Source organism: Anas acuta, chromosome 9 (genome assembly GCF_963932015.1).
Source record: "Anas acuta chromosome 9, bAnaAcu1.1, whole genome shotgun sequence".
Lineage (NCBI taxonomy): Eukaryota > Metazoa > Chordata > Aves > Anseriformes > Anatidae > Anas > Anas acuta.
The window spans coordinates 17859418-17883260 of record NC_088987.1 but is presented as its reverse complement, the minus strand read 5'-3'; the positions used below and the strand labels follow the sequence as shown (position 1 = coordinate 17883260).

At 42.6% G+C, this 23843-nt stretch overlaps 1 protein-coding gene across 1 annotated transcript in view; it reads right to left on the bottom strand.

The window, feature by feature from the left end:
* The window catches only part of OTOS (otospiralin), a 475301-nt gene that overhangs the window by 291528 nt on the left and 159930 nt on the right, over positions 1-23843 (bottom strand). The window contains exon 7 of the mRNA XM_068691723.1: positions 6350-6547. The gene's annotated coding sequence lies outside the window, so the exon portion shown is untranslated. The remainder of the gene's footprint in view (positions 1-6349; positions 6548-23843) is intronic.

The window sequence follows — 23843 nt, the reverse complement described above, 5'->3', positions numbered from 1 at the left end:
CTTTTGGCAGCAGTACATCTACTATATTTGCATTTTAGTTCACATGCCACTTTCAAGGCTTCGGTATTTCAGCAAAATTACAAATTAATGAGATAGGTAGTCTCTGTTACAGAGATAGGAGTAATCTGTAAAAGGGTATTAAGAAAAGGAGTAATTTATTGGCTCAGAAAGGTTCCAAGTGAGCAGTCGCATTAGCATGACAGCAGGAGGTCAAGAGACTCATTAGCCAGCCGCCACAAGATATGCAGCTCAGTATTTTGTAGTAGCAGGATGTACACGCAACCTACACTTTGGAAATGCAGTTCCTGGGGCCCTCCCATCAGCAGTAACTTTGGCTGCATTTCACATCCATCTGACGCCTGCGGGTACCCACTGTGGGGGGCTCCTTGCCGTGTGCCACTACAACAGCAAATGGGTTCCAAATATCCAGCTTTGTTTCATATTGTTTCTTCCTATTCTGAAGAAACCAGATGAGGTTTAAGGAGAGAAAGTATGGAGTCCTGCACCTGGGAAGGAACAACTGCATGTGTCACTACAGGCTGGGGGTGACCTGCTGAAGAGGAGCTCTGAGGACAAGGACCCGTGGGTCCTGGTGGATGGCAGGTTGACCATGAGCCAGCAGTGTGCCCTGGTGGCCATGTGGGCCAGTGGGATCCTGGTGTGCATTAAAAGGAGCGTGGCCTAGTACTCCAGCTCCTTATGCAGACAAGCCCTGACTCCTTCCTCCTACAGAAAACCATCGCTAGACTAAATTCTGTGCTACACAACCCTTTGGTGTGACCCACACAGCTGTCCCGTGGTCTTCATCTCTGAGGAGAACCACACTGCTGCTTCCTTTCATAAATGTATAGGGCAGCAGGCTCAGAAAAATGAAGGGACAAATGTTCAGCAACTGCAGTTTAGAGATGCTGTGTCAACTAACTGGCAGGAAAGTATAAACTAGAGGAAATTACATAAAAAGAGCGCAGGGCTGCTAAAAGCTGGCCAAATGACCCTAACGTATAAAAATCACTTTCTCACTCAACTGTCATCATCTGGAAGGGTAACACAAGACAGCACACCAGAGGAATCCGAAATGCTTAAACCATCTTCCTCCCTCCTTTTTTATTCACCGTTGCATCTGAAAGGAATAACCTGAATCCCAAATTAAGACTGTACATACATAAACACTTCAGCAGACCAAAAGAGCCCCCAAGGTGTATTAATGTTTTGTTCCAATAGTTGCCCTTAGAGATGCCAGCAAGATCAGAATTCACCATCCCAAGAGCCATATCCACACACACATACACTGTCCCTGCCCTGGACGGCAACTGTGCCCTGGCTGCTTTCATGCAGCTATCAAACCCTGGTGTACAGAGCTGCAGCTATCGCTGCTTATATACATTGTACAGATTTGAAGTTCATCACATTTTCATGGAAATTCAGCTCATTACTCAATTTGCCCTTATTTAAATGCTAATTTCAGTGAAGTGGTTTAACAAAGCAATTATGAAAAAAGGCCCTCATCTTCCACTGACTGAGTTGGGAAAAACTCAGGATTTGGCAGACAGATTAACCACATAAATGCAATAAAAGTGATCTGTTTCATACTTAGTGTATTTGGTTGATAAAGGGTTTGGTTACAAAGGTAACGGTTGAGCCTCCCTTCCTAAAAATACAGTACCATGCATCAACAGGAAAACTAAAACCTCATGCAAGCATTAATAATTAGGCTCACCACCCTCTCTTGATTTATATACTTGAAACTTGCGTTTGTATATACTTGATACTTTGTTTTCTTCCTTAATGTATGTTTATCCATTCTATTTAGAAGTTCTGACTGTTATATATAATCAGATACTTTAGAAAGCATTTTGCTGTAATTGTATTTGGTAAAGTTAAGTGCTGCAATTCAGAAGGGTTTAACGCTAACTCCCCCTCCACAGAGCTCACACTGAGGCTGTCGGAGCCGAGCAGCTCACATTGCCTCCTCCCACTAGAACCAAAATAGCTAGTTCTGCTGGCTTCCCAAAGCCCCTCAGGGTAAAAAGCAAACAAGAACATTCAACTTCCAGCAATACGTTTCTCAGGGCAATGGCAGACAGAAGAGATGGGTGATGCAATGAAGTTCTAGGCCTGTTCCTCATTTCTTGGGCAAGAATTTCTCCGTTCTCTTCTTCCACAGAAGTTACCTCTGAAAACTTGCTCACTGACTTTTACCATCTTCTCATTTTCTCCTCCAAAGCATTCCTGTTTTCCCTCATCCCCTCCCAAACACGTTGCCCCAGGTTGCACAGGGTCAGGATGATGAGGGAGGAGAACAGAACAAAGCAGCATGTCACTGCATGCAGAATACAAGGGTTAAAGGGTAGAACCTACAGCAAGTGGTCAGGAAAGATTTCTGGTCATGAACACAAGGTATTCACCTCCTGGACTACTTCATCTGCCAGGTGTCTGCCAGTAACGAAAAGGTAATTGTAACAGATGATACATAATTTTCATGAAATAATTATGCAGGAGAAAATTAATGGTAATTTCCAAAGCTTCATCTTTCTTCTGCTTGTCACTCCCCAGTGCATCACCAGAAACCTACACTGTGCTGTTCACAGAGGTTTTGTTACACAATTAAGTATTGCTGCAGCTTAAAAGAAATGTGATTCCTAAGAAGCCGGAGGAACAACAACTGTTTAAGTGAAGACAAATTCCATCTGCAGTAAAACTCTGCAGCAGCTGTGTTTAACAACACTTTAGAGCCAACAGTGCATAATGAAAACAGTGGGATGCAAGGACATCCATCCCTTTTTCAGAAGCCATCAAAAGAAAAAAAAATTTCCACTGGAAACCTTGAGCCATGTAACCAGGTACTGATGTACTGGATTCCCTAGCCACTGTGGTTCACTCCAGAGAGCAAGCACTTGAGTAGCTTAGTCAAGTGTGAATGAGTTAGATTTCCAACATTCAATGAATGCAAATAGTACTACATTCAACTACAAAATGTATTTCTATATCTCTAAATAGGTGGGAGGTAATTTTGGACCTCTTCCTCGTGAAAATACACAAGTCTGCGCAGCACCACGCCAGCTCATTGCACTATGAGGGCAACCTCCACATACAATAGCAATGCACTGACATTTCCAAAACACAGGGGAAAAAAATCCATCTCCAAGCTCCTTAACAATTCCTGTGTGGCCTAGGGTTGTACATTAAGTAGAAAATATCTGATTTTCAGAGTCCATGAAATGCACTCTGTAGCTCTGGTTACTGGACAGCTCTGAAAAAGACTTGTCACTCCCTTCTCCCAACACCACCTGAAGCTTCTAAAATGTTATTCCTGCAACAACACAATGATTCAACATAATGATTCACTGTGGGAAAGAAAGAGCATTTGAGAGAAGAAATGACAGCAATTCAATGTGAACACAGTAACACAGCCTCCTCTACCACTTTGACCTATATAATCTCAATTTATTTTTTTTTTATCTGTCAACTGTTTTTATCATCTGTCTGTACTAGCTTTCCAAGCACAATGGAGTAAAAAGGGACATCGCGTGTCTGCAAATTAGTGAGAGGTATCACTAAAGCCACAATTGAATTTTCTTTGGTGTAAGATAAACTTTTGTTGTTTCCATTCTTCTTACAATCTTCTATTGCAGCCTCCCAAAGGTCTTGGTGACTGTACCTGCCTCTTTGTTTGTGAATGTGTATACAGAATGGAGGAGGAAGGCTGCAGAAAGAGAGAATGGGGATGGAGGATGGGTTATGGTCAAAAGACAGTTTTTATGAACTGAAAATCTTACTTTTGAGACCGAAAAGGATCAAGGAGCTTGCTCACATTCATTATCCAAAAGGTGAACGGTTCAGCTCTTCGTCACAAGCAAAGCAGCATCCTGCTCGACGCTCGGCACAGCGTGGGGTGGCAACACAAATATTCCCAGTATCAGCCCTAGGCAAATGGCTCATCGAGACTTCCTCGTATAGAAACATTCATCTTGACAGTCAACACTGTTCTTTAGAGATTACTACCATGCATTATTTCTTTTGCTGCTTGAAGGCACTCACACGCACACAAACATCCATAAACTGCTCCAGAAAGGCTCAAAGATATCTGCATAAAATCTGTATGTGCTAGGGTAGTGCCTGCAGTTGTGGGGTGCTGCAGCAGGGATAAGCCATGCCAAACAGAAATCCAACTGAGCAGAGCTAATTAATGAAACAGGTTTGTTGTTCCTACTGGAACAAATACTCCGTGGTCCTACAAACGCAACTGAGATTTGTTGCATTTGTGAAGCTTGTTTATCCACATGTGCATCTACAATGTCACCCGCTCTCTGGAGAACACCCAGGTAGAAAAGAGGTTTTATTGAACACGCTCACAGAAATGTCACAGAGCTTGGAAGATGTTGGGGTTTCCACAGATGCCAGGGAAATCTGAACCAGTACTCCACAGGGGAGGATCCATGTGATAGTAAAAAACAAGGTTCTAAGGATCAAAATACGACATCGTCAAGCTAAGCAGGTTTCTGGTCAACTCCCATGCTGATCCATCTTTGGACCAGTGCTCATAGGTCTAACATGTCACTACTACATGCTGGATGGCAGATCGTCTTGAACTGACCTGGATGGATACAGAATTGTTCAGAATTCAACTTTTGTCTCTGCTATGCCGTGAGTTATGTCCTTACAGCAAGGGTTACTTGTTAAAAGTGTCCTGTTGGAGAGCTGGCAACCATTGCTTTTCACAGCCAAGACAGTCAGATTTCCTTGTGGCATGTAATGCAAGCCATTAACGGGTGAACATACTGCAGGAGTTATTCAAGAGCATTGACTACATACAGAAAATATGACAATGAAGCAAACAGTTGATGTTAGTGAGGTCTCTTCCAAGTCCACTATTGAACAACTTTACAGTACATTTTGGAAAACATTAGCAAAAAGTAATAAACGGAGAAAAGAACAATGACAGCAGGAACTGTCCCAACCTTCCCAATGGTAATGCAGCACATGTAGTGAGGATGAAAGCTTTCTGACACCACTCACTACAGGTAGGTGGGAAAACAGACCAAAAAGCCCAGTGTTTTAAACTCCCGATCTTAGTCCAGATCCATGCTTTATAAACTGTTCTACTCTACAAAAATCAGAGATACACTTCTGGAGCTGTGAACATTTACTTTTGATTTACCTCAGTACTATATTTTTCTAGTGTTGATTTTCAAAAATTTTAAAGCAATAGCCTTACTGTCAATTCAGTTTTAACTTTTTCATCAAGGTCTTTATCTTATGCAGTTTTCAAAAAAATAAAGCTGCTATTTTTGTTTGAAGAAAACAAACAATAAACTCCATAAACATAGCTACCCCTCCCTGGATTTTCATAAATCAGAAGTTTATAATCCTGCCTCGATTACAAGACTATTGTCTAAACAAAAACAGTAGGGAGAAGAGAGCTGAGTTAATATACAAACCCATCAAATTCTACAAAACAAGTCTGATTGAAATCCACAATGCTTCCAATGAATCAGAACAAAATTTGAAGTTTAGTCTAAAATATAAGAAATATACATGCCTAATATTAAATTTTGCTCAAGGGATATCACATCTCATTCTGAATTATAGTAATTTTATATCCAATATGACAAATTTAATTGGTTTTTATTTTTTTAATATAGTCAGTTTGACTTTCAGTTCCTATTTACTAGATTTCAGAGCCCAAGAAGAGCCTAGATGAGAAAGACACAAAAAGTGTCGTGCAAAACTATAACTTGCAAGCAGCTTTACAAATGCACAGTGTGTGCCACTGCAACTGTTTCTGTATTTTGCTAACGCAAGCCCTGTTGGACAAAACTAGGTCTGAAGTGCATGATTCTGCCAGATATACAGCCCAAATCCTGAAGTTCTGGAAATATGCTGACATATCCAGAATGAGTAGGTACACTTGAACTAAACATGGTTTAATACTTTAGAATTTAAATGAGAATAAAAGACTGCTAGGGTGAGTCCTGGTGGCAGGGATCTTTGTAAAGAGAGAGGTGTCTGATTAGAAAACTCAAATTCCCAACATTTCAATATTCAGTACTATTTGAATCAACAAAAAGATTCCACATAACACATAAAAAAAAATTAAATTACAAATCCGTACTGGTTTCATTTAAAATAAATATCTTGAGGTAGTAAAGCAGCCTCTCTTGACAGAATTTGTTTCATTAAGGTTTTCCTAAACTTCACACAGCACAGTAGGCACAGTAATTTTATTTCCAAATGAGTTAAAACAGCTTTTGATCTGGTAGAGGCACTTAATTACAATCAGAAGGGCAAGAAACTAAAATATATGGAAGTGTGCTGGGCAATTCATGTCTTTTCAGTGTAATTATCCTACCTCAGGGTCAGTTCAAGTTGCTCCCACAAAAGCTAACTTCCTCTGAAGAGCTATTTGTCATGGATGCTTGATTCTTAATCACCTCATCAGATCAGCTGCTGCTCTGCCTGTTCCTGTGATCACTGGGAAGCTTTCAGACCCCTTCCACTGAAGTTCATTATTAGTTGGCTCCAATCCAGCTGGTGTGCTTAAAATTTCCTGAAAAAAAAAAATTAACAGCGTTTCAGGTGATGCTGAAGAGTAGTGAGACATTACTGAATCCTGCAACACTTCAGAGAAACATTTTGGTCCACACTCTGAAGATGCAAAGTGAAGACACCAAAGCTGATGTACTCTTGTATACTACAGATCATGTATCCCCACTAAGATTCCTGGTTCCTTTCCATACATGGCCAAGGGAATTATCCTGTCCCCCAGTTCAGTAAGATTAATTCCCATCCTAACTCTCCTCCATAGTAACGTCAGCAACTGCACGCATGAAGAAGTAATAGAAAAGCCTTTGGACAGGACTTCTGAAAGTGATTTTGGACATACCTGAGAAGAAATTTACAGGAGGGATTGGATTGTCAGGAGCTGAACACTTAATGCTCTCCAGCTAGTACCTGTACGGCATTTCTAAGAGCACACTCATAAATCAACAGACACAAAGTGACTGAATGCTACAAAGTGGGAGTACATTTTTAGGGAAAAAAAAAAAGAGGACTTTCTGTTAACATCTCTGTACTTTTAAAAGGTCATATTTTGAACATATTTTGTAACACCTAGAGGGAGCGCAATACGAACCGCATGATCCCCTGTACATGGCCCAACAATACATCAAGGTTTAGTTTGCTGACAATCTTCAGAAAGCTTGAGAAGGAAGCAGCAAGACTCAAGAGAATTTCCCTGGACAGTTAGGAGTCTCACTGTGGAAACAATAGCACGGGGAAAGAACTGTACTGAGCTGCAGCACCTCAGTAATGATATATTGCTCATCTTAACTTTTCCAGCTTTAATGGTATGTCACATTTTTAATTACAGCATTTGTGTTTGAGCTCCACACACAGCACCTGAATTTCAGCTCTGCAATATGTGCCTACCTCTCAGCAGTTTTTTTCATAAAACAAAAACAAAAAAAAAAAAACAACACCAACAACCATCAACCTGCTATCTTGGCACAAGCAATTATTATTTTTTGTTTTATCTACTTGTTCTCTTAAAAGCATCACTGAAACAATTCACAAGATTCACAATCCACAAGAAAAACAATTTAAATGCACATCTGCAGAAAAATATTAATTGATAGAAAACAGTAATTTACCTGAAACCCAGTTAGGTAAACACTTCTGCAAATTCCTATCATAAGACTGTGCCACAGAAGAACTGCAGAACACATTATTCAATTGTCTGTGCTTTCTAGCTACAGGAGCACACATATGTAAGAACACAGCAGCAACCTTCTCAAAGGAGCATTCCCTCAGAGGCAAATCCCAAACGAGAAAGCGTCTCTGGATCAGTTGGCAAGCATACGGCCCTAAGCGCCTCAGGTATAGCCATGCTTTTGAAATGTCCTGATCTTCCAAGCAAGTGGTGCAGTGGAACAAAACAGCACCTTTTTTTTTTTCAGCAAAACCAAGAAGCAAAATTTAAAACACTTTCAGAAGTTCTGTTTGCTGTATGGACAACAGCTCTATTGCCCTAGGATGCCCACAGATGAGCACATCGGCAGAACCCTGCGGTGTCCCCTGTACACTTGTCAGTGTGTGTGATGTATGCATGCAGCAGTGATGCCAAGGGTCCTCATGCCAGTGGAACATCGATTCACATATATGCAAATAGTTCCTGGAAGTATTCATGATCAACTTAACCCATCGCCATTTCACAGCCTGACACAGGGGACAGCTGACATATAATCGCAATATTTCAGGCCAAAGTCTCAATGCAGCAGTCACTGGCTACTGTAGTTCTTGTCCTGGGGAAATGCAGAGCCTCCCCTCAGCCTGACTACAAGCAAGTGCTGAAAGAAGGTAAAGAATCCACAGAGGTGTCAGGAAAGAGCACAGACACCCTTCAGCACAAGTGGTAACCAGCTTAGTGATTTCTTTCCTAAATAACACATTGTAACTCAACTGACGTGCTTCAGCTAAAAGCTGCAGATATGTTGGTAGGTTTTGTAGTTTAAGCTTCTGGTTGTGAAATAATTTTAAAGCACCAAAATTATGCAAACATTAAAATAATCTTTAAATAATCTTCTAATACTAAATTAAAATTGTATATAGTATCAGGAAGTTAAATTACATAAATGACAACACAGCAATTAGGCAATTTAAACAATGAACAAATAAAGATGAAGACAACGGAATACCAAGGCATACAGGCTGAAGTACAAAAGACCCCTTTCCTCTACCCATTACAAAGGCTAGCCGAGCTATTGCATGCATCAGTTCCAATCTACTCAAACACAAAATTATGTGTAAAAGACAAGTAACTTGAGGTGCCCTCCTCCCTTTGCAGGCTGCCACCTGTATTTTTCTTACCAAGGATGCTCACATCAATTTCAGACCTTTGTCTCTGGAAATCCTCCTAACTGCCAATGCTTTGACTTACTACATGTTCATTCCCGAAAAATCCGAATTTCCTCTTAAAATATTCCTACACAACACATTCTTGGGCAGTATCCAGACCAATACAGCCGATACCCACTGGTCATTATAGGGGTAGCAGTTCTTTGTTCCCCAGCAATTCCTTTGATTGCCATTATTACCTATTCACTGTGCAGTAATACTGCCTCCAATATTTCCCTCTAACCAAATGTACATTGCTGCCACCTCATTAGATAAAAAAATGCACTCACTGAGCCATGTCTTCATTATTAATTTCTGTTTCTCCATTATGGGCAGCAAGACTTTGCCCATCGCTGTCATTCATGAAGTGGCAGCACATGAAATGAGGAAGCGAGCGAGAACTGAGGGAAATGCCTGTTTTCAGCCATCTTTCATAATGTTCTCCTCTTCATTTTTTACGTAATCATCTTTCCCTTAATTATATTGACTATAATTATACTCAACCTCCTACTGTCATTCCCTTTAATTGCAGCCTAGAATTTCTACAGAGAAATGACAAGTCTCACAGGGAAAGGAAAGACTCCTCATGTCCTAAGCTGCATTCAGACATTGGTCGGAAAGCCTGGTATAACACACAACGTGCAATCAGCACCAGTGTAACAGTTTGTGTCAGCAAGCCCCTCTGAAACACAAGAGCTCCTTTCTACTCCTCTGCAGTCTATTTCACTTTCAAGTTCCCTTTCTTATCTTTGATCCTAGGGGCTCGTGTTTCCTCCTGCCTCCTCCCTCTTTCCAGCACATTTAGACCTCAGTCTCCAGTGTTCTCCCGTTGTTAGCAGTATTATCAGAGCAGGAAATGCTCCACTCAAAAAGCATTGGCAGCCCTCCTGAAGCTCAAATTAATCTCAAGAGCCCATAGCTCAGCAAATTAATTGAAAGAGTGAGGCTCCTGCTCCAGCCCCAATCAAACCCAGGTCTCAGTGGGACTGTACTGAAACCAGACTTCATCAGGATTTGCCTAGTACCTTACACACACTCTTCAATTTTCCCAGTCCCAGTTAAATCCCAGGTAGCTGACACAGTCACTCCCCCAGCTGCTTCCACCGAGGAAGAAATTCCCACTGGCGTCCCATCTCCCCCTGCTCTTTTGAAAGGTCCTCCCCAGTGAGCAGTTTCTGCTCCTCGAATGCCTCCCTATAGCACAGCCCTCCGACCTCACACCCTGTGTAAGTGAAACCCAGCGACATCTATGTTTTCCAAACATCCTGGCTTGGAAAGCTTTGTGCTGTAGTTAAGTTTTCCTGCTAGACTTTTCTCCTCTAGAAAAGTACAGCCCATGTCTTTGCTTGCTCTACTCACGCAAGTGCCATAAGATAATCATCACCCGCCACAGACTGCTCAAATTAGTCATAAGGCAGCTACATCATAACAGCTAATTGGCCTGATTAGCTATTCTTGGTTGAGACCATTATCTGAATAATCTTGGCTTGTTCTTGTCTGTTTATAATTTTGCACTGAACAAGCACATCTATTCCTCAAAATACTGTTTTGTTCTTGCTGATTTTGTATTCCAAAAGCACCTAGAGCAGCTCACAGTAATAGAGTCTGCAGATTTTCTGATTTCCTTAACTTTTCAGGAGTTGGCTCTTTTTCAGTATAATTTAGCTGAACTGACCTTGTTTAGCTCAAAACGGGCTCCAATTCCTAGCTTGTACTTTACACTAAAATAAATTATTCCATTCGCAAAGGAAATTCGTTCTTTTTCATCTCAGATCTGAAATGTATCAGATATATCAGGCTCAGCAACATGCCTGAAAATTAACAGAAATGAGAGGAGCATAAGGCTTCGGTGCAACATCCAGAGTTTTCTTTTTATCTCCAGTCACAGAGCTATTTAAGGAAAGTCAATATATGGAAATACCAAGGCGTGTCCAGAGCCACCACTTACGCTCAGAGCTGCAAATTATCCGAGTAAAAAGCTCATGCACCTCACTCCAGTGATTGAATGGGATAATGAGTCAGACAGGGACTGCAGACTACTCTGGCAGTGCCCAGTTTTTCCTCTGCTGCACTGCCAAGTGGCAAGAGGAGATATTAGCGCCCTTGTTCCTCCCACCAGTAAATTCATCCCTGTTCCAGCACACAAGTGCTTCTCACAAACAAGGCAAGAGGATATCACACCACTGTCTGTGGCAAAGAAGAGTGCAATACAGAAGCCCCTTTTATCATGGTGGGTACTTAAAAGAATTTGCAAAGGGTGCTCTAATTTCGCACCCAAGTTTGTGAAAGAGTGTCAGGTGAGGTTTCCTGAAGAATTAATGGCACTCCACAGCTCTCAGGAGTCTGCTTCTGTGCTGAAGAGCCGATGAAGAAAGATGATCTTCACACAGCATGAGGACACAGACTACAGCAGGTTTAAGCCCACTTCTCAGGCCCAAAGCACTCTTGTACATACTGCAGCTATATGACCTTCAAGAACTTCATTTGCTGAAGTGTCTGGTAGGTGCAGGGATCCATTTGACCACACTTAAATACAGGTGCTTGATCTTCAGGAGTGTTCTGTATCCAGAAATACTCTTAAAGCTGACAAAAGATACTCAGTGCTTCAGAAGGCAAGCTAGATAACTCAGACAGGCATGTAAGAAAACAGACATTTACCACTACGTTCAAACATAGTCACCTTCAACACTCCGGGATCACTGCCTGGTCTCCTTCCAAAGCCACACAACCAGAAGCTCTTCCTCCCACCAACCACCAGTCCTTCCCCCAGCCCAGATCAGGATCTGGACACTGTGGTTCCTTGCCTTGCAGGGCAGGCATCTGACCATCTGGGAAGGAAAGCCTTAACTCACACCCGCCAGCTCTGCATCTTGCATATTTTCAGATAAAACAAGTTCTGGCTTTCTGCCAGGTTGCCACTTACAGAGGGAAGGAAGCAGCTTTCCCAAAACGCTAGCGAAATCTCTCTATATCCTCCATGATCCCCTCACCCCTGATGCCTACACAAGATTGCGAGGTGAGGTCCCCACTGCTCTGTGCAATAAATGCCTAACAGCAAAGTCCTGGGGCACCTCCGGGGTTCAGGCACTCACACAGGCCAGATGAACACTTCTCTGCTGGGTTGGCATAAACCCTACTGCTGCATGCAAGAGCCTAGAGGAAGAAGAGGCAATATAAAACAAGGAAACAGCTATCTACCCCTAACAAAGGGAACTAATTATGCTGGGGAGGTATTACCAAGGATGCTAGGAAGCACATCCAGGGGACAAGGAGCCCTGGAAATTACCAAAAAAAGATATATGCACAGAAAAGTCTGAAGAGAGAAAGCCACCGACACAGAGCAAGCATCAGCAACATGGCCATAGGAAACACCAAAGATGACAGCTTTTAAGTGAGCTTTCTTGAGTCTTGCTGTGTTCAGCAACACAGGCCTTTGTAAATTCTGTAGGATCACACAGGACTGCATCAAAGTCACCCTTAACAATTCCTCATCTTAAGTGGAACAAATGACAGAAACCCTCCCTCCCCAATACCTTTTTATTAGATTCTGGGGTCAAGGGAGGCCACAAATATAATTATAGCCTTAGCAAGGAGATAATACCATGCGCTAAAAAAAAATCATTATTTGAATCAGGATGGAAGCAACAATGCTTTTCTGGTAGCAGAATTATGTATTTGGCTTTCTCCCTACAAACGCGAACAGCATCCCTGTATTCCTTCCACGTTGCCTGACCCTATTTCCAGCAGCCATACTTTCTTTTTTTCCACCTAAGCTCCAGTAGGAAATCCCTGGCCAGTCAGGCCAGCCTTCTGGCCCGCTTGACTTCCAGTATTTTGGAATTGCCTGATCCTGTGCTTTTAGGAGGCAGTGCTTAAAGACTGACCAGCGCTGATGGACACAAATACCTTCAAAAGCAGCTTCCCAGGGGACCTTGCCAACTAGTTCCCTGAGCAGCCTGAAGTCTGCTTTCCCCATATCCAGAGCTGAAGTTTTGGTGGCAGTTTTCCTTCTGTCACCATAAATTCTGAACTCAACCACTTCATGGTTACTATGATGGAGACAGCCGCCAATTGCCACGTCTCCCACAAGACCCTCTCTGTTCTCCAGCAACAGATCAAGGAGAGCACCTTTCCTAGTTGGCTCCCTTAGCACCTGCACCAAGAAGTTACCATCAAGGTGCTTTAGAAACCTCCTGGACTTGCTTGTGTTGGCTGTGTGGTGATCCCAGTTGACATCTGGCAAGTTGAAGTCCCCCATAAGGACTGAAACCATCCGTAAGAGCCTGGAACCATCTATCACAGCACACCAGCCACAGGACTCATCCCACCAGGTTTCGCTTATGCCGATGATGTCGTAGCTGTGGGACTGGGCCAAGGCTTCTAGCTCATCCATTGAATTCCTCATACCATGTGCGTTTGTGTAAAGCACTTCAAACGCGCCTCCCTGCACGCAGCACCTTGTGGAGCTGACCGAAGGACTTCACTGGCACACAGTCCCTCTGATTGTAGTGTGACATCCCCTAGCTTATCAATGTCAGGCCTGGTTTTATCCCTTTCCCCCTTTGACTCTAGTTTGAAGCCCTGTCTATCAGCCCCGCTAACTCCTGAGAAAAAATCCCTTTCTCCTTCTGAGAGAGGCACATCCCATCTGGTGCCAGCAGGCCTGGCGCCATGTAGACCTTCCCATGATCAAAGAACCCGAAGTTCTGCTGGTTGCACCAGTCATGAAGCCACGTGTTAATGTGACAGGTCTGCTTGTCTGCATCGATCCCTCCTTTCAGGAGGAGGGAAGCAAACACAACCTGTGCCCCTGATCCTTTAAGTAGCCATCCCAAAGCCCTAAAGTCCCTTTTGATCACTCTAAGATATCTCCTTGCTACCTTGTCTTTACCAGCCTGAAAGACCAGCAGCGGGTAGCGGTCGGTGGGCCGTACCAGGCGAGTGACTTTCCTAGCAATGTCTCTCACCCGAGCCCCAGGGACACAACAGACTTCCCTACTTCCCTGCGGGTTGGGCCCAGTCGGCATATCAGGCCCTCTGTCCCTTTCAGAAGGGAGTCCCCTGTGACAATAACCCTTCTGTCTTTCTTGACAGACGATGTAGCAATGTGAGGGGTAGGTTGCCTTGCCTTAGGCAGCCTCTCCAACTGGGACGGGCTTTCGTCTGCATCGTTGTTCTGACTGTCGCGTTCTATCCCCTCATACCTGTTATATAGGGGCAGACGGGAATGTGAGGTGGGCAGCCTACCACCCCGAGCAGGAACATGCCTCCATTCCCCCCCCTTTGCCTGGCAGGATGAGGGGACTTTTGTCTTCTGCATGGCAGGAGACACTTGTGCTGTGGCAGGCTCCTGAGTCTGTCTCAGAGCGGACAGTGTGCTTCCACCAGCCAATTTCCCTCTCTGACTCCCTGATGCTCAGCCTGCTCACCTCCTCCAAAGCTCCACTACCTGGCTGAGCAGCTCTTCCACCTGCGCACACCTCCCACAGGCACACCCGCCGCTGCTGCTGGACACCGACAGAAGGTGTTGCCAGCTCCGCCTGCGCCTCATCAGCCTCCTCAGTCTCCCTCACCAAGGCTGCCGGGCCCTGGCAGCTCCCTCGGCTGCCTCAAGTGGCCTCGGTGCTGAAAAAAAGCCCTGCAGAACGCGTCTGCCCTGGAGCCGATCGCCTTGGCGAGTAAACTCTGTAAAAAGAAGCCACATATCTATACTCAGCTGATCCATTCCACATCCCAGGGATGACTGTGGGGGAGGACTGAGAGGCAGCAGAGTTAATGTCACAAAAGAACCGAGACGCTACTGAGCGGTACTGTGTAAAAGGAGAGAGCTCTGTGCAGGCACCTGTGTATCAAAAAAACCTTAGAGAAACTGCAGACACGGGATTAAATGAACATGTTCACAGTGAAACCATACCATTATTAATACTGGTTTGATTCAAAGCTTACCACCTGTGTCACTCCAGCAGCGTTTCTGATTGTGTTCTCTGTTCAGAGACTAAGTACAACTGGTGTTTTCTGACTTTCCTTCCCTAGCTGCCCTAGGCACTGAATTCCTCACAGATAGAAGTATTAAGCCCCTCCACTTACCCTCACCCAAGAGAAGATTTTCATTCCATAAAAACCATGCACGGTGGAAAAAAGAGAAGGCTGATTCATCTGCAATGCAGCTAACCCTTAATTGCTTACTTGCACTGTCAAGCGCTTTATGTTCGTGGTGCCAACTTGCCATTTGCTATTTTGTCTAATTATACCACTTCCAAAGGCAAGACTGCTCTCACAAAACACTAAAAGAAGGGTAGGAGGCATTGTATCAGTCTCCCACATATTTTATATTACATTTAATTAGCCTCCACATTCAGAGATGCCTGAGGAATTTACATCTGCTTATGGAAAAGCTGAACATGGCCCCAAAACGTAACCAGGTTTGTAGGGAAGGCAAATCTTGCTATCTTTGCTTTCTGCCCTCTGTTGGGAGCATCCAAATGAAAATTAGAAAAGGAACAAGATCTATTGGCAGGACTGAGAAGTACATGTATTCAAACTGTCCAACATTATTAAACATATGAATAAAACCATTCAAGACAGAATTAAATTCCCCACAAGGCAGAAAGGCTATTCATAGCTGACCAGGGAAAATGTGCACCATGATTCAAGAATTGTACAGCTTCAAATCGTCTCATTAGAGATGTTTAGATAATGGAGTCCCCTGAGATCTTGTATTCTGCTCAGCCACTGTATGATAGCCAAAGAAAAACTCAGCACACAAAGGATTAAGAGATGCTTTTTCTTCATAAGTAAAAGAGAAAAGGGAAAATGCCTGAAGGTGAGAATGGCTTGCCCTTGCCTTTACAGCCTGTGAGCAGTCAGTATGGGTGTCGATATTCAAAACTAAGTCTCATAAAAAGCAGAAAGTATGATTAAGCCACCAAAAGGTTGGAGAGCACCCAGGCTTCAATTACCATCGTACCAGATTTTTAAATGCTGATGAGAGCAAGTGTCAAACATAAAGCACTGCCTGCAGTAACAGCACACTTCAGGGACTGTCTCTATTCATGAGGCTGATCAGTGCCCAACAAACCAACTACAAGAGGGAATTATGACATTTAATGTATTTAAACAAAAAATAGTATCATAAATTCACATGGATCCCAAACTGCACAAGGAAGGCTGTGGAGTCCTGTGAAAACATGATACAAGAGCAGACAGAATAAGAATCCAAGAACAGGATCACTTGGATTAAGTGTAATCCAAATTCTTTCATTTGAGGAACAAGATCTGCCAGATATTTTTTAACAAATGCTCTTCCAATTCCATTAGCATTTGCATTCAGCTACATCTAGAAAAATATAACCAGATCGAAGTCCAGCTTGTTCTGGACAACTCAGGAACTATTTTGACTTGTAACGGGTCAGCAAAGCCAACAAAGCTCATGGCTATTCTGATGAGCACAGGTTTTAGTACAGTACCCTTCCCCCTCTTGTAAAGATGATTTATTTTTCCCCTGGGAAGTGCTGATACAAGTACTCACAGATGAAATGTGGGAAGGGATCCTACGCTCTTCTTTAGCACCTTTGTACAGCTTTCTTTTACAATGTACTATACCCTGCACGGAGGAGTATAAGGAGCATTTTGTTGCTAACAAACTCCAGTTCTTCTGAGCTGCACCACAAGCACCCCAACTAAACTGCCCTTTGTAACCATGACAGCAAAGTCACTTCCTAACTGGGCGTGCCATAACAAATTCCCCCAAATCTGTAAAGGAGTTTTGATGGCACAATTGTTTTGGTCTTGTTTTCATACTCTGACATATATGTCCCTGGTGTCATCCTAATATTGTGAAGAGCTGGGGGAGGCCTCAGCTCAGCCCCTGGGGTGACTTGTCACATGTTATGAAGTAAATAAAAAGCATGAGGAGACCCATGTTCGGAGTACAGAGCCTTCTACCAGCCCTCTAAAAAAGCCTTTACTGGCTTAAATTCAACATATCTACATTTTCTGTTGATTTAACCTTTATTTTATTTTATTTTATTTTTACTCCTTTCATTAGACTGCAGACTCCATCACACCTACTTCTTCCTCTGGTACTGATAAAAAAAACCCTTCCAGGATTCAGTTCCTCTCATGCACATTTCTCTGAATATGAAATAATTATACCCCCACATCTGCCTTTTTAGATTATTACAAAGCAGGATTATGTCATTCTACTCTTTCAGGTACCGGTGATCCCTGGTCCAGGAATGTTCTCCTTCCCTATATGGCCAAGATCCAGTGATCTGCCAGTGTTCAGGGAATCTTTTCTCTCCTGCTAGAAAATTATCTGTTTCTTTTCATTTCTGAGCCTTTAGGAAGAGCTGATGACTTAAACTTTAAACTTCTGCTTAATTTTACTTCTTTCAATGTAAGGTAAAAACTTGGAAAAAATAATAAGTCAACAATAAAGGACAGGTTTATCAATTATTTAAACACTATTCACACATGAAAGATTCAAAGAGACATGGTATCTTTTTTTGCACCCATGGAATAACCCGTTATGAAAGATGCAGAACTGTAAATCAAGTCTCTACCAGCTCCATGAATTGATTTAACGTGTGGGGTTTTGTGGTTTGTTTGCATGTTTTTTTGAGTCACTTGAAGTTATGGCCAAGTTTTACCAAAAAAAAAAAAGCTGCCACAGGTTAATAGTAACAGGAGGTTATCAAAGGCTGAATTGTATATTCTGAGCATCTGTTCACATGAGGTTTTATGCTTACACCTCTTATACCCATAGAGAGATGTGTGCGTGCTTTGTTTATATAATGCAGCATATGTATAGGACTGGGACCAAATCTAGGTCAGAAAGGAGCAGCTTACTCAGATGATTGTCAGTTCCATTACATCACATACAGCTCCCAGGGGAACTGCAGAAGCATCCAATATTAAACCTGCAAGTATTGACCAGGGCCACGATTGCTTACCTGTCATTGGCAGACACACGATGGAACAGCTGCAAGCATCAGAAGTTCCCAGACCAGAACCCTATTTACAGGGGCTCAGGATCTTTCTGAGATTGAATTGTGAGTAAAAGAGGCTGTAAGGCTGACAGAGGAAGTGAACACCAACAAATCATCAGACAAGAGGATATTAAGGCAGGAGTTCTGAAAGAACCAAAGGATGAAATGGCTCAGACTCAGCAGTGATATATAGCTTCTTGATCAAGGTCACCCCAGTGCTGGAAGCAGTAATGTGATACCTGGAGAAACCAAGGGAACTGTAGACCAATAAGCCTGATGACTCTCCAAGGAAAATAAATAGAAGCTACTGTAAAGAAATCAATTTGTGACTTATGAGCAAATGAACCTTTTTTGGGAAAAACATTAAAGACAGCTTCATAAAGGGAAAACAAGATTCAGACCTACTGAAATCCCCTGGGAGAGTCTGTAAGACAAAGGAAGTCAAGTTCTTCTGGTACGGTTGGACTTCCCAAAAGAATCCAACAAGATTCCCCAGCAGCAGCTTTTAAGGAAACTAAGCAGCCATATAATCAGAGCAAGGGTATCACATAGATAAATAATTGACCAAAACACAAAAAGCAGAGTAGGAAATGATTGTTTTTTGTGGGAGGGAGATCACTTAAAAACCCAAAGGATTTATGCTGATATCCAGGTCCTTCCAAATTTTCACAGATGTTCCCTAAGGTAAGTATTCTGTGTGGTAAATAAAGGCTCACTGTGAACAGCTGTGGAAGAGCATGGTGAAGCAGACTGACTGGGCTATAAAATTTACTATTAATAAATTCACTGAGTGCAGGGTACAACCTCCACACTGCTTGAAATCTGCATAAGATAACTTTAAACCCTAGCATATGCCACCTGTGGGAAGTCAGGCTCACAGAAAACCCCAGAGTTGGAGTTATCACCTTCCCATGAATGTCATATTCTAGAAAGATGGGTATTGCCAAATACTTGGAACAGCGGGAAACACTGCTTGCATACCCAGATACCACTGGAAATGGAGAGATCTAAACTGCATGTTGGACAAACAGCAATCTCCAGAGCGGTAGCTGATAATAGATACAGTTCCTTCCTGCCCTTTATCGGCAATTAGGGAACTGAAGAATGACACAGGGAACTGACTTAGCTGACTAGTTCAAGGTCATGCTCATGCAAGTGATGGTGAGCATCAAGAAATTGGTTTTCAAGATATCTGAGTCAGAGCATACCTTCTTCTGCCACTCAAGTGAGTAGAAAACTGCAAGATTAGACTACAGAAAAAAAGCTGTTATTAGCCTATCAGTTACACCAGTTTCCATGTTACCTCTCCAAGGGGCAATTCCCCTCTCCGTTACACAGCTGCTGCTTTCACAGCTTTCACAATTCCGTATTACTGACCAGAATTTGATCCTGAAATATTCTAACCCATCTGTAGTCTCAATTGCAAACACATAGTGAGCACCAACTTTTTGTTTTAATTAGTTTCTTACTTTTTGGAGGTCATTTGTGTATTCTCAACTTGAAATACTCTGCATATAACTACCTCAGAGATTGGTCTGATATGAAATTCTGTGCTATATTAGATGCAAGTCCTGCAATAGACAGATCCACGCAGAAGAGTGTTTTCAGAAATACAAATTTGCTGAGCAGATTCCACCAAATGTGTTTGATACCTTCTTATGAAAAAATGTTCTTTCCCTATCAGCTCTGGAATTGTAGCAATTAAAGCAACAGACGTGCAAGATTTCAGGAACAAAGGTATGTTTGAGTACTTGTATTAAATTGTACCAACCTTATCGCACTAGGGATTGCCTGCGTGTTCATGCAATTACAGGCTCCACTGCAAAGCACGCACATAATGAGACACAAAAATGTCTTTAAAGAGTGTCTTTAACTTTGGACTTTCCCAGCTTTTGGTTCTTCTGCTTTGCTGGGACAGACTCCTAACATAATTTTAAAAAGTTCAGAAGCAGCTTTTGCTGTTATTTAGGTGCAAGCTAGGTGTAGGAGGGTGTGCCTGACCTCTAAAACTTGGTATGAGTTAATCAAGAGAAAGCTGATCAACAGACTTTTCAAAGGGAAACTTTACTGCATCAACATTTTCAGTGGGTTCCAAATATGTGATTTACAAGGAGCAGTTTGCTAAGGTAAATTACCCTGAATTGACTGCTTTAAGATGTCCAGCTCTTCCAATTCAGGATAGCAGGATAGTCTATGACTGTCTAGTATCTGTGTCCCTGTTGTGCCACCACTTGCATACCCTTGAGAATCATGCCAGAGAATAAATATAGCTTAGGGGCATTTCAGCATAAATGTTTTTCACAGGACAGAGGTAACAAAGAAGATTATATTACATTTACAGACAAAGTACATTCATTTGGCTGGAATTATTGAGTTATTAGCTGAGCTGCCAAACAAGCATATACTAAATTGAAAACAAACAAATACCAAAAAAAAAAAAAAAAAAAAAAAAGGCAAAACACTGTAGTTCATGTAAATTTATAGCAGGCCTGAAGAAACTGGGAAAAGGGCAACTTAAAAGGATATTAAGAATTAGTTTCTTGGACTTCTGTGAAATATTTACGTTGGTTTCTGAAGCCTTATTTTTTCCTCTTCCTGTGGGGAATTACTCAGAGTTAATGTATCAAATAAAATAAATATATTAACTGAGTTCAACAACAGACCTTAAATTCAGATGTCTATAGCACACAAAAAGGTTTAAACTCCATTAATCTTGGCTCCTACATATTTGGACACGTGGCTCCTCCATATTTTCCTTGCAATCCCAAACAATGTGTGCCCCCCTCAGTCAGCATGCCTAGACGTAGCCCTGCACTTACATTTCCCAGCTTCCTGTGGTCTCTGACTTGCAGAACACTCATTTTATAACCAACGCTCCCAGAAGTTCTGTGGTATATTAGAGGTAAATCATGCAATGGAATAGAACAGAGAAGGGAATGGACCTGCTGTACCCAGAGAGAATATTAAAACTAAAATTAATTATATTTAAACCACATTGCTAACCAGAGCTGGTGTAATTAAAATAAGGTTGATTTTACTCATTAAAAAATGGGTTCTTTATTTTCATTGCAGGAAGCTCTCTACTCTGAACATTAATAATGACTTCCAGTTACTAACCTGGCTGGAAACCAATATACAGCCGACCTTCACATGCACTGAATGCACTGAGCAGTTGGCTCATTTTTTTTTGTCTTTCTTTTTTTTATTTTTTGTTTTTGTTTTCAAACTACAGGTTTGAAAACAATTATCATGAGGATCAGGATCACTAAACCAAGTAACTCTTGGATTCTGTGAATGTATTAGAAGTTGTAGCAGTTACACTGGTCATTACCTGCCTGAATGCATTGCTTGGACAATGCTCCTTTGTCAGAAAATACCTAAGAAAAACAGTGAACAGTGCCAAAAGTTCTTTAACAGTGGGAGTAGTCAAAGAAAACTATGAATTTTCATTTCACATACTTGTGAGACAACCAGATTATTCTATGTTGCTTAGACACACATCTACCTAGGCAACGAGAACAAGCAGGTCTGATCATATAATTTCTGCTGTTCAGGTACCCAGGACAAATGGCAAATTTATTAAAATAAAAGTTAAGTTCAGGCTGACTTTGAAGCATTCAAAAATGAGCACCCAAAAAGATGTTATGCCATAACTTAAGACAAAGTTATAGGTATTTACAGTTTCACTGAGCAGTTACATCTCATCACGAAGGAGCAAGAGGTTCTTTTCCCACACCTGTTTTCAGTATGTCATTTCAACCACTAAACCACTGGTCTCCCTTCTATCAATTTTCATAACAGAAAGGTCCAAGCAAGTCTATTCATTGCTAAGGGCTTCACAAAACATGTCACAAAATCAAGCTTGAGTGCTGTAGCTAACTCTTAAGGGTATGATGACAAGTACTACAGCTATGAAAGCTATGAAATATTACATAAATACTACATAATTACATAAATACTACAGCTATGAAATGATCCACTGTTCTCAAAGGCAGTGAAATGTCTGCTTGTCATAACAGCTTGATTTGTGCAAGAGTGAAAGAAAATCAGGTACTGATGCTTATGGATAATTAATTTTTCATACACCTTAGTTGAAGCCTCAAACAAATCGAACAATGTGGACAAATAATTACATTCTAAAATACCGATTGGGACCGCATAATGAGATTAATATGAGTTTCAGTTGTGCTAGTCACTGAAAATCAATGTTTCTTAACTGTATTTCACAAATCCCTTTTCAAAATATCCCACCCCAGGCTTGCTGTAAGACATTGGTCAAAGTGCAAGCACAATAATGCAATCTAAACAGACATCTCTCCTGGTCACATACTCCCTATCATAGAATATCCCGAGTTTTAAGGGATCCACAAGGATCATCGAGTCCAACTCCTGGCACCATGCAGGTCCACCAAAAAAATCAGATCATGTAACTAAGAGCACAGTCTAAACACTTCTTAAACGCTGACAGACTTGGTGCCATGACTATGTCCCTGGGGAGCCTGTTCCAGTGTGCAACAACACTGTCAGTGAAGAACCTCTTCACAGAAACCCAGAATCACCTAGATTGGAGGAGACCTCCAAGATCACCTAGTCCAACCTCTGACCTAACACTAGCAAGTCCTCCACTAAACCATATCCCTAAGCTCTACATCTAAACGTCTTTTAAAGACCTCCAGGGATGGTGACTCCACCACTTCCCTGGGCAGCCTGTTCCAATGCCTCACAACCCTCTCACTAAAGTTCTTCCTAATAAACCAATCTAAAACTCCCCTGGCACAACTTTAGCCTGTTCCCCCTCGCCCTGTCACCAGGCACGTGGGAGAACAGGCCAACCCCCACCTCGCTACAGCCTCCTTTGAGGTACCTGTGTGGTAACGCTGCTCCTGAGCCGCCTCTTCTCCAGGCTGAACAAGCCCAGCTCCTTCAGCCGCTCCTCGTAGGACTTGTTCTCCAGGCCCCTCACCAGCTTCGTCGCCCTTCTCTGGACCCGCTCAAGCACCTCCATGTCCTTCTTGTAGCGAGGGGCCCAAAACTGAACACAGTACTCGAGGTGCGGCCTCACCAGAGCCGAGTACAGGGGGACGATCACCTCCCTAGCCCTGCTGGTCACAGTGTTTCTGATACAAGCCAGGATGCCGTTGGCCTTCTTGGCCACCTGAGCACACTGCTGGCTCATATTCAGCCGACTGTCCACCATCACTCCCAGGTCCTTCTCTGCCTGGCAGCTCTCCAACCATTCCTCTCCCAGCCTGTAGTTCTGCTTGGGGTTATTGCGCCCCAGGTGCAGGACCCGACACTTGGCCTTGTTAAACTTCATGCAGTTGACCTCAGCCCATCGGTGCAGCCTATCCAGATCCTCCTGCAGGATCTCCTTCCCTTATATCCAGCCTGAAACTCCCCTGTCACAGCTTGACACCATTCCCTGGGGTCTCGCCACTGGTCACTAAAGAGAGCAGTGCAAGTTCTGAAACTCTTCTTGCCTTACACTGCAGCCAGCAAACCCAGAGTGGCGGCATGGAAGCGAGAGGCACACGGCGGCCGTCTCCCCGCAGCGCAGGCCCAGGCAGCTTGCCTGCAGCAGGCCTGGCCCAGCCCCTTCCTCCTGCCTCATGGCTGCTGCTGCCTCAGAAGGTGCTGCTCAGTCAGTCCTGAACCCAGGAAGTTTGAACGGGATCAAAACTCCTTTGACATATCTGCCTAGGCCCGATGAATGCCATTTCATCTCATTTCCATAAGATTAATATCTTGCTCTGTAAATGACTTTTCAACACAAAATAAAATAGCTTCTACCAACAACGTGTAGCACTGCAGATAACTAACATGAAAAATGCCATGCAATGCAGGCACTAAATAAAAAAAAAATATCATTTTTTCCACTCAGATGCTTTCTAATATTGCTTATGCTTTTTTTTTTGTGAGTTATGGTTTTCATAATAAATAATTTAAAGATTTAATGTTCAC